Here is a 16,405-nt window from a genome sequence, read left to right as displayed (position 1 = left end):
TAATGATTATAGCTGGAGCGATAGTTATAATTAAAACATGAACTGTGAGAGAAAATCAGCAGGAAATGATATTCAGTGAAGCATGTGCTGATCCAGTTACCACATATGCTGGCACAACAACAAGGAATTAATTAATTCATCTTTTGTGTTTATCATCGAGCTAAAATTCCACATGTTTTGGAAGAGTTTGAATTCTAGCTTCCAATTCTATAACCATAATGATGCTTCCTAAGCAGACCCTACTGGGAGAAACAGGGCCCACAGAGCCTATCGCTAACACCAGTTGCAACAGCCATCAGTATCCCTGTCAGCAGGGACAGGTGTTGAGGATAGAGGCTCCCCACATCACAGGCCAGCTGATGGAGACAGGGGTGCAGTGCAGACAACCTCAACTCGAAGGGGCCGGGGAAGGGGGAGGAGGGAGACACGTTGAACGGTGCAACAGTACAACCCGGTGACTATGTAACCTGGTGGCATTGAATGGTCAGGGGAATCCTCATCTTGCTGACCTTTTCTGTCTCTCCTCCCTCTCCCTTCAGATATATGGGGCGCGATTCAACGCAAATCCGGCGTGCCGTGAAGGCTGGCGTGAAACTGGCCGTGTTTCACGCCAGCCTCGGAGCTCCATCCCGGGACCCGATTCTCCCCCCCGGACGGGGCTAGTATTGGGGCTGGGGGAATCACGGCGACGTGGAGTTAGCGAACGTCACTAACTCCGCCCGCCAAGAGTCATGGCGGCTGACGCGCACGATGACGTCAGCCGCGCATGCATGGGTTGGACGGCTCCAACCTGCGCATGCACGGATGACGTCATCACGCAGACGCGTCAAACCCGCGCATGCGCGGGCCGTCATGCCCCTCAGCCGCCCCGCGGACTGATCCTGCGGGGCGGCGGAAGAACAAATAGTGCGCGGGTATCGGACCCGCTGCCCGCGATCGGTGCCCACCAATCGCAGGTCCATGCTACCCTTGGCACGGCCGTGGTGCGGCCGTGCCAATCGATGCCATGGTTGTCCGGGACGGGCACTTTGCGGCCGTTTTCACGAATGCTGAAAGCAGGTGTGATCGAGGCCGTGAAAACGGCCGTAAACTCCGCGGTATTCGGCCCATCGGCCTGCGGAGAATCGCTGTTCGTCCTAAAAAACGGCGAGCAGCGATTCGTGTCGGAGGGCGGCCGGAAGTGGGGGAGAATAGCGGGAGGCCGTGAAAATTGTCGGGAAGGCCCTCCCGCTATTCTCCGACCCGTCGTGGGCAGCGGAGAATCGAGCCCATGGATTTTGGCCAGAGCCAGCTCAATGTGCTATCTACCTGGCTGCTGCTGCCATCACGAATAAATGGCGGAATGGGCGTGATGGCCAAGCCAGGGCTGCACAAGAGGAGCCGGCCCCAGAAGAGCAGGGTGTCCAACAAGTCGAGGAAAAGGTGCAAAAGAGGCACTGCATCAGCCCACGTGTACACTGTCAGCACTTGTCCTTCGAGGAGCTGCTGGACCTTGTGTGCCGCTGCCGTTAACGGTGCACCAGGGAGACCATGTGCCATCTGTGTCAGATAGTGGTGCATCTGATACCGCAGGGGTATGGAAGAGGACACCCATTCCTAGTAGCCATCAATGTGATGGTCGCTCTGAACTTCTATGCCTGTGGCTCATTCCAGGGTTCAAACAGGTACCTGTGGGATCTCGTAAATGTCCACACTGCATCCACGCTGTCACGGTTGACCTATGCGCCTGGGCATTGGACTACATCACTTCCAACCTGGATCAGGCCCAACAAGATGCCCGGGCAACAGGTTTTGCTGCCATCACTAGCATGCCCTGGTCCAGGGAGTAATTGAAGGCATGCATGTCACCTTCCAAGCACCGATTCAACATGAGGTGCCCTTCGTCAATAGTAAGGACTTCCACTCCATGAATGTGTAGTTGGTGTTCGACCACCAGCTAGACATCATGCACATCTGCACCCAATATCCAGGCAGCATGTATGACGCATACATGCCAGTGCACTCGTCAGTTTCCAGCGCCTTTGACGCGCTCCCTCGGTTGAGGGGTTGGCTATGGGCAACAAGGCTTACCCTTGTCATGACTAATGACGCCTGTGCGGAAACCCTGGACTGAGGCGGAGAACCACTATAACAATGTTCACACAGCAACCAGCAGCGTCAACGAGCAGTGCATCGGTGTTCTCAAGATGCGCTTCCAATGCCTGGACTGCTCTGGTGGGCTCTCCAATATAGCCCCAAACGGTCCCGAGCATTGTGCTGGCCTGCTGCATTCTTCATAACATTGTGCAGCAGCAGAATAACATGCTGGAGGAGGAGGAAGAATGAAAGGCCTCATCTGACGAGGAGGAAAAGGATGGTGTCCAGGAGGATCCTGGTGTGGAGCCTGTGTTGGCATGGCAGGCTGCCCAAAGTGTGATCCAGGGCTATTGCACACGGGACAACCTCATCACCTCCTGATTTACCAACCAGGAAGCCTGCCCACCGGCAGATCTGCTGCCCTGTCCCACCTCTTTCTTCCTCCCTCTACTTCAAACCTTACCCCCCCCCCCCCCCATCCCACACAGAATCCACTTTTCCCTGAGCCTTCCATCCCTTCCCTCCCCCTTAGGCCTTCCGCCCCTTCCCTCTCCCTTAGTCCTTCACTCCACCTTTCCCATAGCCTTCCATTCCTTCTCACTACCATAACTCCCCTCCGCTCTCTGAGGGTCATACCAGCATCACCCAAGGGTGTTGGCCCTGGGTTGGCACCATTAGCGGGTCTTGTTCACCGGACGGGAATTATGATGACTCGTTATGAGATGAGCTCTGTTGATTCTTGTAACCATGTGGGACGTTTATGTGTCATGGGTACCCTGCTCGCTGCTTCCCCCCCCCCCCCCCCCCCACACACACACATGCACATACCCCACCCAGGCTTCCCGCACACCGCACAACACGGGACCTCAGCTCATCCTACACACCCGTGAGCCAGAGGTTAGAGGCAGATCATACTGTGGCGCAAATAAGTGTTTAATTTTGTGTATTTGCAATAGGTGCCCGTCCTCCTTACTATTTTCTATCTACTACACCCATGTCTACTTTAGTATCATCTATTTTCCTAATCATTCATGCTCTACTGCTCCTCCTAGGTGTTACCCTGGACAGCACAACAGACATGGAGGCAGCCTGCTATGTGTCTTGCCCTCTGCCCTATGACGCCCTTGGCAATCATCCTCTGGTAGGCCTGGGCCTGCATGGGCCCTGCCGACCTTCAGGTGTCACAGGTGATGACGTGCCACACTGTTCTGCCCGCTGCCCACGAGATGCACAAATATTAGGTGAGGAGGATTCGGAAGCGCTGAGGTGTTTCAGTACCTCCCATGTGGGAGGCACCAGCATGGGCCCCTACTAATGCAACAATTCATTGTGGGCACCATCCCTTCCCATATAACCTTTTTCTATACTGTTTTATCCAATCTTCTGCAGTAGAATTTGGGTGTGCCCTCGTCCTCCAACAAGTTGGCAGAAGCACTACCCTTATTCTAGCTGCAACAGAGTGCTCATGCCCAAGGTCTCATCATTTCAGCTGCCATTTTAGAACTACTGTCTAAATTATGGACAGAGTCAATATCTGAGCTGATGGCTGCAAGCTGCGAGTGTTTCTTCTTCCTCACAGTTTCCCTGCTTTTCCATCTCTTCCACCATTACCTGGCTAAGGTGCAGTTCTTAGGTATCTGAAAGGTGAAAGCTTGCAGCGCATGATTTGGTGCGACATTCCGGCGTCTGTTTGGGGAGGCTGGTACGGGAATTGAACTGTGCTGCTGGCCTGCCTTAGTCTGCTTTAAAAGACAGCGATTTAGCCCAGTGTGCTAAACCAGCCCCCATTGGGCTGGGGACAAACATCCATGCCTGTCCCTTGCTGCCTTTGTTTGTGACCCCCATGCAACAGGCGGGAGGGAGGTATGTCAGCGAGTGTCATGAAATGTGTTTGGGTGATGTGCCTGCCATGATTGAATTGCTGGCAGTGTGTGAAAGCTGTGAGCTGTTGGGGTGAAGCACAGGAGTGCAAAGTCTGTGTAAGTGAAGCTTGTATTTATGAGCTGTAATTGATAGAGACTCACAGAATCATAGAATCCTTACAGTGCAGAAGGAGGCCATTTGGCCAATCAAGTCTGCACTGACCCTCCAAAAGACCACCTACCTAGGCCCAATTCCTCACTCTATTCCTGAAAACCCACCCTAAGGGGCAATTTATCATGGCCAATTGACCTAACCTGCACATCATCGGATGTGGGAGGAAATCTGAGCACTCGGAGGAAATCAATGCTGGCAGTCATCCAAGGTCAGAATCAAATCCAGGTCTCAGGAGGTAGCAGCGCTAACCACTGTGGCACCGTTGGTAGGTGTGTTATAGGAGTGCAGCACTTTGAGCTGTGTGTGAGGTTAGCTATATAGTTGGTGGGATATGACATTTGACCTTGACAACTGAGATTATTAAACTTTCAGCATTACATCTAGGTCAATATCACTCCATTATCCGCTCCATTTTTAAGACATGCAGGTTGCTATTAGGTTGTACAGGCTCACTGGAACTCCTGCGAGCCCCTCACAGTTTTGCATCAATGCAGCCACGCAACAGCATGCTGCACACCACAATAATTTAAATTAGCAGCTTGAAGCTTGTACTTTTATTGGAAGCAATGAGCACAGATGATTGTGCATTGATTGCACCTGCTTTTGGAGGTTATTGAATTTTGAGGTCAACCACTGCAAATTGGTTTTATGAATGGGCAATCTTCTGAACGAATGCACATCTCAAAATGTAAAGGTCATTTACCAACTGTTCCACTTACCAACTTAGACACAAACCATGATATATATATATATAATTTTGACCAGTGGTTAAAAAACAGTCCTTGGTTAATTAAGTCAAGCCCTCTAACTTAAATTGCATTCATGCTCCAGTCAGCTTTTAGCACTTAAATGCATAGTCAAAAGCAGCAGGTGGTATTGTGATAGATTGTTTTGGTATGGTGAGTATTCATCATTCGCTAAGACCAGGGTTCTCTTTCTTTTTTCTTCTGAGGCTCACCCAACTCATGTTTTAAAGTTTTTGTGCAATCCTTGTAAAACAGTACAATCATTTATTCCACGTAAAACTCTGTTACACAGTTCAACCAAAAGTTGGCACAGACACAATAGCCAATTGGCCTCCTTCTGGGCTTTATGATTCTATGAAATGCAATCTATCATTTTTGTGCAGTCTGAGTACAAATGATATCACTCTTCAAATAGTTCATCTCAATGGAAGACTCTCAGTACTCCTTATAACAATATCATAAATCCATTTATAAAGGGCAGGTATATTGTTTCAGCACAAATGCACAGAAACTGCACTCCCCTCTCCCCAGAAACCCCAATAAATAGAAATGTGTGACTCAGAGACATTGCCAACATACTAGCATTATTTAATAATCATCCTGGAACGCAGCCCTTCCTGGAACCAGCATCTCTAGCAACATTTGATCTGAACAATTAATTTTATTTTTAAATAGTTCATTTCCGCATAAATTATAATTTATGCAAAGATTTAATGAATTCTGACATATTACAATAAGAATGTGCACACTGCAGAAAATTCATTAACCTGCAGCACAATTAATTAATAATATTTACATCTGTGGTTTAAATTTCTTAAATTCCCAAGTTTAAGTTACAAATCTCAAGTAGATACAAAAGGTTGTGTTAGTGTGTTTGGCAGAATTCGTAATGGTCTTAATCCAGCCTCTCAAGACACCACAGGATCTGATGGGCAAGATTCTCCGTTTCTGAGACTAAGGGCTGGATTCTCCGATTGCTGACGCTGAAATTGCATTCGACGATCGGCCGGCGAATCCGTTTTTATGCCAAAATCTGGAGGAGGTTGAGGTAGACTGCACTCGATCGTTCTGACTGAAGATTCTTGTGAATGCATCAGCTTTGCCTTTTCCACAGATGTGCTGGGCGCCCTCATTGATGAGGATGGTGTTATTTTTGGAGCCTCCTCCTCCAGTGAGTTGTTTAATTGTCCACCACCATTCACGGTTGGGTGTGGCAGGAATGTAGATCTTAGATCTGATGCTTTGATTCTGAGATCATTTAACTCTATCTATTGCATGCTGTTTGGCACATAAGTAGTCCCGTTGAAGTTTCACCTGGTTGACACTTAATTTTAAGGTATGCCTGGTGCTGCTCTTGGCTTTCACTCCTGAATTCTTCATTGAACTTGGGTTGATCCCCTGACATTCTGGGAATGATAGAGTAGGGGATATGCTGGGCCATGAGGTAACAGATTGTGATTGAGTACAGTTCTGCTGCTGATGGCCCACAGCATCACATGGATACCCAGTTTTGAACTGCTACATCTGTTCAAAACATATTCAGTTTAGCAAAATAGTATTGCCAAGAGACATGATGGAGGAGAACCTCAATGTTAAAATGTGATTTGTTAGAATCATAGAATTTACAGTGCAGAAGGAGGCCATTCGGCCCATCGAGTCTGCACCAGCCCTTGGACAGAGCACCTTACCCAAGCCCACACCTCCGCCCTAACCACGTAACCCAGTAACCCCAACCAACCTTCTTCGGGCTTACTAAATCCTTGTCGAAAGTTGTTTTTCTCCCATTTTGTTTTACGCCACAGATTTCGTCACCAGTTACTCTTTTGTTATGTTCTTTGTTGTAGCCGCAAAGAGGAAGAATCAGAGATGGCACGCGTGCAGTTCAGATAACCCAGTGAAATGGGTTTATTTACAAGATTCTGCTCTAGCAGAGCACAATGGCGAACTCCACAAAAGCCCACAAAACGCTCTGATAATGTTAGTGCATAACATGTGACATTACTCCAGCCAGTGGTGTTACTCTGATCCTTAACAGATATGTAATGCGCTCTTTGGGATGCAAGATGCATGACTTCTTTCAGAAGGTGGCCTTGCACTTTAGTGTACTCTGCAATCTTCCGAGTTACATTTCCCATTCTTATGTTCATACGCACTCAAAACCACTTTGCCTGGTTGGAGAAATGGTGGTAAAAATACAGCCTAAATAGGTCAACCACAGTCCCTCCCATGTACTGGAGAATGTTTGGGTGTACACCATCTTCATAGCACATTGATTATTAATGTCTACTTGTGCTATAGATCTCGGAGCCAAAATGTCTGGTGGAGAGCTTTGGCCGGAGTTTATTCTACATGTCATTTCCTCATCCTCTGTTCCCAAGTTAAGGCCCAAGGAATCCATCTGGTCCCTACCAGGCTGTATATTGCTGGTGCACCTCACTCTGGGTCACTTTTGCTGCTCTATGTTAAACTGCCAACTTATGCAGCATATAGTGCAAACTGGTTTACAAATATTCATAGCAGTAAATATGATCACAGACATCATCTCACCACTAAACAGCATTCCATTTACAAAATTGGTTAATGGGACATAAAAGCAGAATAAGAAATATCCTATATATTTCATTAGAGATAGCAGAGACAAACTAGTAGCAGAGCAGGAAAAGGTCCACAAGGCATACAAGGCCCTCTGCCGGGTTGTACACTTCCGAGCGCCCCACAGGGGACTTGGGGTCGAAACAGTTCCTCGATGGACTGGACATGTTCAGTCCCTAGTGGGAGATGTTCATGGACTCACAGGTGAGGGGCACCCTGCAGCCTATGCTAGCACAAGCCTTAAACTCGCTGATACCCAAAAAGGAGAAAGACCCAACAGAATGTGGGTCCTACAGACCTTGCTAAACGAAGACAAAAAATACTGGCCAAATTCCTAGACAAGTGACTGCATACCAGAGGTAGTTGCAGAAGACCAGACGGATTTTGTCAAGGGTAGACAGCTAACAGCGAACATCAGGCATCTGCTGAACGTGATAATGATCCCATCCAGGGAGAAAACACCTGAGGCGATCATCTCCCCAGACACAGAAAAGGCCTTCGACAGAGTTGAATGGAAGTACCTCATCGAGGTACTAGAGCTGTTTGGGCTTGGAGCAGGGTTCACTGCCTGGGTGAAACTCCTGTGCAGCACTCCCATGGCGAGCGTATGGACGAACATCACCATCTCCAACTACTTGCAGCTGCACAAGGATGGGAGTTTGGAGCCTTCTCGGGCTACAAACTTAACCTGAGCAAAAGTGAGATCTTCCATAAGGGGGAGGGGTAGAGCTGGAGGGAATGCCATTTAAACAGACCCTGCTACAAATTCTGCTACCTGGGAATGCAAATCGCTCGTAACTGGACAGGGATCAACAAATGAACCTGACTGGTGGAGGAAGTTAAAAAGGACCTGCAGAGGTGGGACATACTTCCACTCTCCCTGGCGGGGATAGTGCAGATGATCAAGGTGAACGTTCTGTCCAGGTTCCTCTTCCTGTTCAGATCCCTACAGATCTTCAGCCCCAGGGTTTTTTCAACTCAGTGGAAATATTGACCATGGCGTTTGTGTGGGGGGTGAAGTTGGGGGAGGGGGTTGTGAAAGAGAAGAACCCTAGGAGCCCCAAAAAAGTCCGGCCAAGAATGAGAAGCATTATTTCAAACCCTAAGTTCTCCCAAACCCTCCCAAACCTGCAATATTACTACTGGGGATGGATAAAAGAACCGGAGGCGGCGTGAGTGAGAATGGAGGAGGGCTCCTGCATAGAGACCCAGGCACTCAACGGGCCCAGTGGTGATAGCCAAACATCGGTCATGGAGCCAACCATGATAGCAACCAAGATGTCCATTAAGGCCCCCATCTGCAACAACCACAAGTTCACACCAGCCAAAATGGATACCGCCTTCAAAATGCGAAGACAGGACGGGGGGACGTTGACGTTGACAGCTGTGACTTCTGCACAAGCAATAGACTGACAACCAGAGGTTCCAATTGACCGGGGGAAACATACTAAGATATATGCAGGTCAAAAACATCCTACATAGGGAAACAAAGACATACGCAGGGCCACCACAACAATCGCTATGAGAGGGCCTACTGGTCGCGGACATTCTAGGGAGGGGAAACTGTATGGGCAACTACTGGGAAGGGCCCAGTCACCATTGGATGAGGCGAGGGAAAAATGAAAGGAGAACTTCGGGTTTGAAATAAAGTGGGGACTCTGGAGCGAAGCACTGTACATGGTCAGCTCCACCTCCACTTGCACAAGGCTAAGCCTAATGCAGCTAAAAGTGGTACACAGAGCTCACTTAACCAGAATCCGAAAGAGTAGGTTCTTACCGGAGGTGGAGGACAAATTTGAAGGGTGCCAAGGAGGCCGGCCAACCACGCCCACATGTTCTGGTCATGCCCCAGACTTGTCGGATTCTGGACAGTCTTCTTCGAGGCAATGTCCAAGGTTGTGAGGGTGGAGCCATGCCCGAAAGTGGCAGTCTTAGGGATATCAGAACAACCAGCTCTCTTCATGAGGAGCAGGGCTGATGCCCTTGCCTTTACCTCCCTGATCACCTGCCGTAGAATCCTGCTCAGCTGGCAGTCAGCAGGACCAGCCAAAGCTGCAGACTGGCTGTCTGACCGATTGGAATTTCTCCAAATGGAGAAAATCAAATGTGGGAGCCATTCAATCTGTTCCACGACCTGTTTGTAGCCAGCAGCCAATAAACAAGAGGGAGTGGGGATCCACAGAAGAATCACAGGCACAAACAAAAAAAGAGGGAAGTGGGAGAATGGGGGAAGGAGGGAGGGAGGGAACAAGGAAGCATGGAACACAACATACTCTAACATGAAACAGTGTTGCCACCCCAACGGGTCTAGATTGGAAGACCCAACGAACAAAGAAGCCACGCCAGATAACAAGAAGGGGAGGGGGATCGGGAGGGAAGGGGAGAGTTGGGAACAGGGGACCTAGCCAAAACTGGGCACTTGGTGAGAACTATAAATTGTAAGTGATGTATATAGTGAATTGTATAGTTTTTGTGTACGTTCACATTTATCTTTGCTTTGTATGAAAAGAAAAACCCGAATAAAAACATTTTTTTTAAAAATGTGATTTTATCTCCACAAGGACTTCCACCAATACTGTCAGGAAAGATGCACCTGCGAAGGTAGATTGGTAAGGACAGAGTCAAGTAGGTTTTTTCTCTTGTTGGTCCATCACTACCTGTTCAAGACCCAATCAAACATTGCCCTAATGTACACAGCTAGCACTGTCAGTAGTGGTGCTACCGAGCCACCCTTGTTGATGGACATTGAGTTTCCCTACCCAGAGTTTAATCTGTTCCCTTACCACCTTAGTGCTTCCTCCAAGTTGTATTCATTATGGAGGAGTACTGATTCATCAGCTGAAAGGAGATGAGGGCAGTATGTGGTAAGCACAAGGAGGTTTCCTTCCGCATGTTTGACCTATTGCCATGAGACCACATTGGGTCCAGAGTCAATGTTGAGGACTACCCAACACTCCTGCCCAATTGTATACCACTGTGCCACCACCTCTGGCGTATCAGTCCTGTCATTTGGGCAGGACATGCCCAGGTATGGTCATGATCATGTCTGGGACATTATCTGTATGATTCTATGAACACAGCGATGTCACAGACTCATCTGTGGGACAGCTCTCTCACTTTAGGCACAAGCTAAGACATTAGTAAGAGGAATTTTTTAGGGTCGACCGGGCTAGGTTTGCTGTTGCCATTTCCGGTGCCTAGGTCGATGCTGGGTTGGTTTTGTTTCATTTTGACTTCATACTGTTTTGATGTTAGGTAATTTTGGAGGGCATTTAAGAGTCAACCACATTGCTGTGGATCTGGAGTCACATGTAGGCCAGCAGATCTTCTTTCCTAAAGGGGCATTAGCAAACCAGATGGCTTTTAACGACAATTGCAATGATTTTGATGTCACCAATTAACCAGCTTTATTAATTGAATTCAAATTCCACCAGCTGTCATGACCCATGTTCCCTGAGCAATAGCCTCAACCTCGTCTCTGAATTGCAATCCCAATGACATTGTCACAACACCACTGCCTCCCCTGCATCTTCAGAGATTAATCAGATTGTACTCCAATGTCTGTCAAGCAACCCTCACAAAATCAATACCTATGACATTACAATCCTATTTAAAGCCAGCCGTATTAAACTGGCTGTCAAGTCATTTCATGGGTAATCGGCTGGCATGTAGATTTAAAATACATGCCGAAACAATCATTATGGCAAGTGTCAGAGTACAATATTTGGTTAATACCTTTGCATCACTCTGACACATTCATGAATTAATCATTCTATCTAATGAGCTGGTTACAAAAGTGACATTCATTCCTCTTCAAAGTCAGCCACACAGTTTCACAGAACAGAAAAGTCAAAGGCATCGCTGGAGAAGCAACGTGACATCCTTCACGAACCTCGGCCGCTGTCTCTTCTGCATACAAACGCCGAAATTGGGGGCGGCACCTGTTTTTGGATGCTCCGCCCCCTCCAAAATGGCATCATCGGTGAGCACACCGCACGCCGTTAGGACAGCCTCTTGACGTCACCTGAAGGCCCTCCCCGATGCTCTGCCCCCGATGGGCTGAGTTCTCGACGTCACCAATCACTTGTGGTCAGAGATTTCATCAACCTTGCATGGCGGCTGAGGACTGTGTCCAGTGCCGCCACAGTTGGGGAGGGGAACCGTTCCACGAGGGCTGGGGGTACTGGTGGGGGCTGGTCCGGGGGTGGCAAGGGGAGTTACGGAGGGTATTACCTGGCAGGCTGGGTCCACGCATGGCTTGCGCCATGTTGAACGGCGTGAATAATTAGTCAAACAAGCTTAAACCATACAATTGAACACTATTAGCAGTAAATATTCGATTGAGTCTTAATAAAGCATTGTAAATTAATTTAGAACTGATTTACACCTTGAGATGAAAACTTGTCTCCAGATTTGTTACTGTAAAATAAATGTGAAAAATACATTATTAATGATTTGTATTTCCATTCTAATCATAGTTGCTGGTGATTTCTGTGACGTTTCTCCAATATCCCACCAGAATCTCAGTGGAAAATCCAGAGTTTCATCTTCCCTGCGATTTCTGACAACATTCTATCCAAGTTCCTGCAGGGATTGGGAATCCCTTGTGGATATTCTATGGGTGTGGTTCAGCCTCCCATTAAGCTTGTTTAAATAGCCAGACGCCATATGCACCCAGTACTCAATGGTTATTCTGCAAGACCTAGACCGGGCACACTGGTTTCCACAAATGTGTTCCCACCTTGGGGGGGGGGGTCTCACAGGCCATTAGAGCCCCTGGGTTGTCAGGAACAGGGCAGATGGTACTGTGGCACTCCCCCTGGCAGCCGGGCACCTTGGCAGTGTCAACCTGGCACTGTAGTAGTAGCATGGATAGAGGATTGGTTACTTAATAGAAAGCAAAGAGTGGGGATTAATGGGTGTTTCTCTGGTTGGCGATCATTAACTAGTGGTGTCCCTCAGGGACCAGTGTTGGGCCCATAATTGTTCACAATTTACATAGATGATTTGGAGTTGGGGACCAGGTGCAATGTGTCCAAGTTTGCAGACGACACTAAGATGAGTGGTAAAGCAAAAAGTGCAGAGGATACTGGAAGTCTGCAGAGGGATTTGGATAGGTTAACTGAATGGGCTAAGGTCTGGCAGATGGAGTACAATGTTGGCAAATGTGAGGTTATCCATTTTGGTAGGAATAACAGCAAAAGGGATTATTATTTAAATGATAAAATATTAAGGGGCACCACGGTGGCCTAGTGGTTAGCACAGCTGCCTCACGGTGCTGAGGTCCCAGGTTCGATCCCGGCTCTGGGTCACTGTCCGTGTGGAGTTTGCACATTCTCCCCGTGTCTGCGTGGGTTTCGCCCCCACAACCCAAAAATGTGCAGAGTAGGTGGATTGGTCACACTAAATTGACCCTTAATTGGAAAAAAATAATTGGGTACTCTAAAGTTTAAAAAAAAAGATAAAATATTAAAACATGCTGCTGTGCAGAGAGACCTGGGTGTGCTAGTGCATGAGTCGCAAAAAGTTGATTTACAGGTGCAACAGGTGATTAAGAAGGCAAATGGAATTTTGTCCTTTATTGCGAGAGGGGTGGAGTTTAAGACGAGCGAAGTTATGATGCAATTGTATAAGGTGTCAGTGAGGCCACACCTGGAGTATTGTGTTCAGCTTTGGTCTCCTTACCTGAGAAAGGACGTACTAGTGCTGGAGGGTGTGCAGAGGAGATTCACTAGATTAATCCCAGAGCTGAAGGGGTTGGATTACGAGGAGAGGTTGAGTAGACTGGGACTGTACTCGTTGGAATTTGGAAAGATGCGGGGAGACCTTATAAAAACATATAAAATTATGAACGGAATAGATAGGATAGATGCGGGCAGGTTGTTTCCACTGGCGGGTGACAGCAGAACTAGGGGGCATAGCCTCAAAATAAAGGGAAGTTGATTTAGGACTGAGTTTAGGAGGAACGTCTTCACCCAAAGGGTTGTGAATCTATGGAATTCCTTGCCCAGTGAAGCAGTTGAGGCTCCTTCATTAAATGTTTTTAAGGTAAAGATAGATAGTTTTTTGAAGAATAAAGGGATTAAGGGTTATGGTGTTCGGGCCAGAAAGTGGAGCTGAGTCCACAAAAGATCAGCCATGATCTCATTGAATGGCGGAACAGGCTCGAGGGGCCAGATGGCCTACTCCTGCTCCTCGTTCTTATGTTCTTTATGTTCTGTGAGGGGCCTGGCTGCACTGCCAGGATTCCAAGGTGCCAGGCTGGCAATGCCATGATGCCCTTTGGCATTGCCTGGAGCCGGGTCCGGGGAGAAGCCTTGCCCATTCGCGGTGAGGTCGGTTCCAGAGGTCACAAGAAGGTTGTGGTTGAATGTGGGGGGGGGGGGATCCTGAAAGCGGGGGGTGGAGACATTGGGGCAGTTGGTCAAAATGGTGCTCCAATCTGCAAGGGGCCAGTCCTGCGCTTGCCCGTGCAGGAAATCTAGTGAAGTGTGACCTCGGCAGGGAGAAACTTCCGAGACCCAAAAAACTGGCAAAGGGCCGGTGAATTGTGAGGTTAATCTTGGCATTGCAGCCGCCGAGAAACACCCTGCGTAATGCGTCCGAAAGCGGATTTGTTTTCTGTCCACTGAATCGCGGCCTATTTGCCCATTTTTGTGGGCATCAGCAGTGTTACATTGCTCTCTGATATACATTCATTTTCCACACAGGGTTATGCAAATTTGGCAATGAAATCCAGCATTTATCAAGTTGAAGGGAATTCCAGTCTTACCAAAGAATTTGTATTTTTTCATCCTCTCCTGTTTCTGCGCAAAAAGGCTGAAGATATATATATCTTCAGCCTTTTTGCGCAGAAACAGGAGAGGATGAAAAAATACAAATTCTTTGGTAAGACTGGAATTCCCTTCAACTTGATAAATGCTGGATTTCATTGCCAAATTTGCATAACCCTGTGTGGAAAATGAATGCCAGTATTAACTTGAGCCAGTACTAAAATCTCAACAATCCTTCGCAGGTGTTTTTGTCATCCATAACAAAATTGTCACTGCTCTATTGCTGGATGGACTTGACACACGACCAATTATTTGTGTGTGCGACATATTTACTCTGGGCAGTTTTGCCGAGGTCATACAGGCTTTTTGTTATGACACTGTGTCTGATAATTATGATTCTGAGCAAACTTACCGAGTAGAATTTGTGTGCGCAGTGAGCTCAGTGAGTTTCAGCAGTCCAGTCATGACATATAGGGGGCCAGTTTAGCTCACTCAGCTTGACAGCTTGTTTATGATGTAGAGCAAGGCCAGCAGCGCAGGTTCATTTCCTATACTGGCTGAGGTTATTCATGAAGGCCCTGCCTTCTCTTTTTAAAAAAAAAAAATTTAGAGTACCCAATTCATTTCTTTCCAATTAAGGGGCAATTTAGTGTGGTCAATCCTCCTACCCTGCACATCTTTTGGGTTGTGGGTGCGAAACCCACGCAAACACGGGGAGAATGTGCAAACTCCACACGGACAGTGACCCAGAGCCGGGTTCGAACCTGGGACCTCGGCGCCGTGAGGTGGCAGTGCTAACCACTGCCCCACTGTACTGCCAAGGTCCTGCCTTCTCAACTTTGTTCCTTGCCTGAGGTGTGATGAACCTCAGGTTAAATCACCACTAGTCAGCTCTTCCCTTCATAGGGGGAAGTAACCTGTGGTCATCTGGGACTATGGTCATTTGACTTTACCTAACTGTCTCCATGCTTCCTTGTGCACACAACTGTCCAAACATTGGGCTTGCCCTTGTGTGTTCTCTTGCATCACTGTGTTCCTGTTCCAAGTCCCATGTTAACCCTGTATGTTCCAGACTTTTATTAGACCCTGGTTCTCTAGGGCAACACGGTAGCATGGTGGTTAGCATAAATGCTTCACAGCTCCAGGGTCCCAGGTTCGATTCCCGGCTGGGTCACTGTCTGTGCGGAGTCTGCACGTCCTCCCCGTGTGTGCGTGGGTTTCCTCCGGGTGCTCCGGTTTCCTCCCACAGTCCAAAGATGTGCGGGTTAGGTGGATTGGCCATGCTAAATTGCCCGTAGTGTCCTAAAAAGTAAGGTTGGTTGTGGGGGGGGGGTTGTTGGGTTACGGGTATAGGGTGGATACGTGGGTTTGAGTAGGGTGATCATGGCTCGGCACAACATCGAGGGCCGAAGGGCCTGTTCTGTGCTGTACTGCTCTATGTTCTATGTTCTATTGTCTTCTGCTGTGAAGATGGACTCAATTTCTCCTCTGTTGCAGCCTGGATCCACTTTAACATTCACTGCTCATTTTGTATGCCTTGTAGAAACTCTTCAGTATTTCACATTCTCCCTGTATTTGCGTGGGTCTCACCCCCACAACCCAAAGATGTGCAGGGTAGGTGAATTGGCCACGCTAAATTACCCCTTAATTGGAAAAAACATTGGATACTTTAAATTTAAAAAAGAACCTCTTCAGTGCTTTTTGTTTATGGATCATTTATTCTTCTCACTTGTATTACCTATGTCTTTTTTCTTGGTCTCCCTTTGCTAATTTATGTAATATTACAGACCTTTTTAATTGAGTGTTACTTTTAACCTCTCTGGCCATTGGACCTGTGGGTTTTAAAACATTCTCAAATAAATTGATTTATTCAGAATCAAGTTGTTTTCTAAATATTCGCCACAGCTTATCTCCCAAAATACTTTTACAGTCTAATTTCCCAATCCACATTCGCCAACTTGCCCTTCATACCCATGTAATTGACTTTATTCAGTTTGATTTTCAAACCAAATGTAAAATTCATGTCATCAATCTTTCCCAGGTGATCCTTTAATGTTGCATATTAGTCCCATCTTAGAACAAGATCTGAAATAGCCTCTGCTGTTGATTCCACAATATTGTCGCAAACTGTCTCAAATGCATCTATGCTGCAAATGGTTTTCTTCTAATCTTCGAAGGTTG

The sequence above is a fragment of the Scyliorhinus canicula genome, chromosome 5, assembly GCF_902713615.1.
Source record: "Scyliorhinus canicula chromosome 5, sScyCan1.1, whole genome shotgun sequence".
Lineage (NCBI taxonomy): Eukaryota > Metazoa > Chordata > Chondrichthyes > Carcharhiniformes > Scyliorhinidae > Scyliorhinus > Scyliorhinus canicula.
This window is presented reverse-complemented; position numbering follows the sequence as displayed.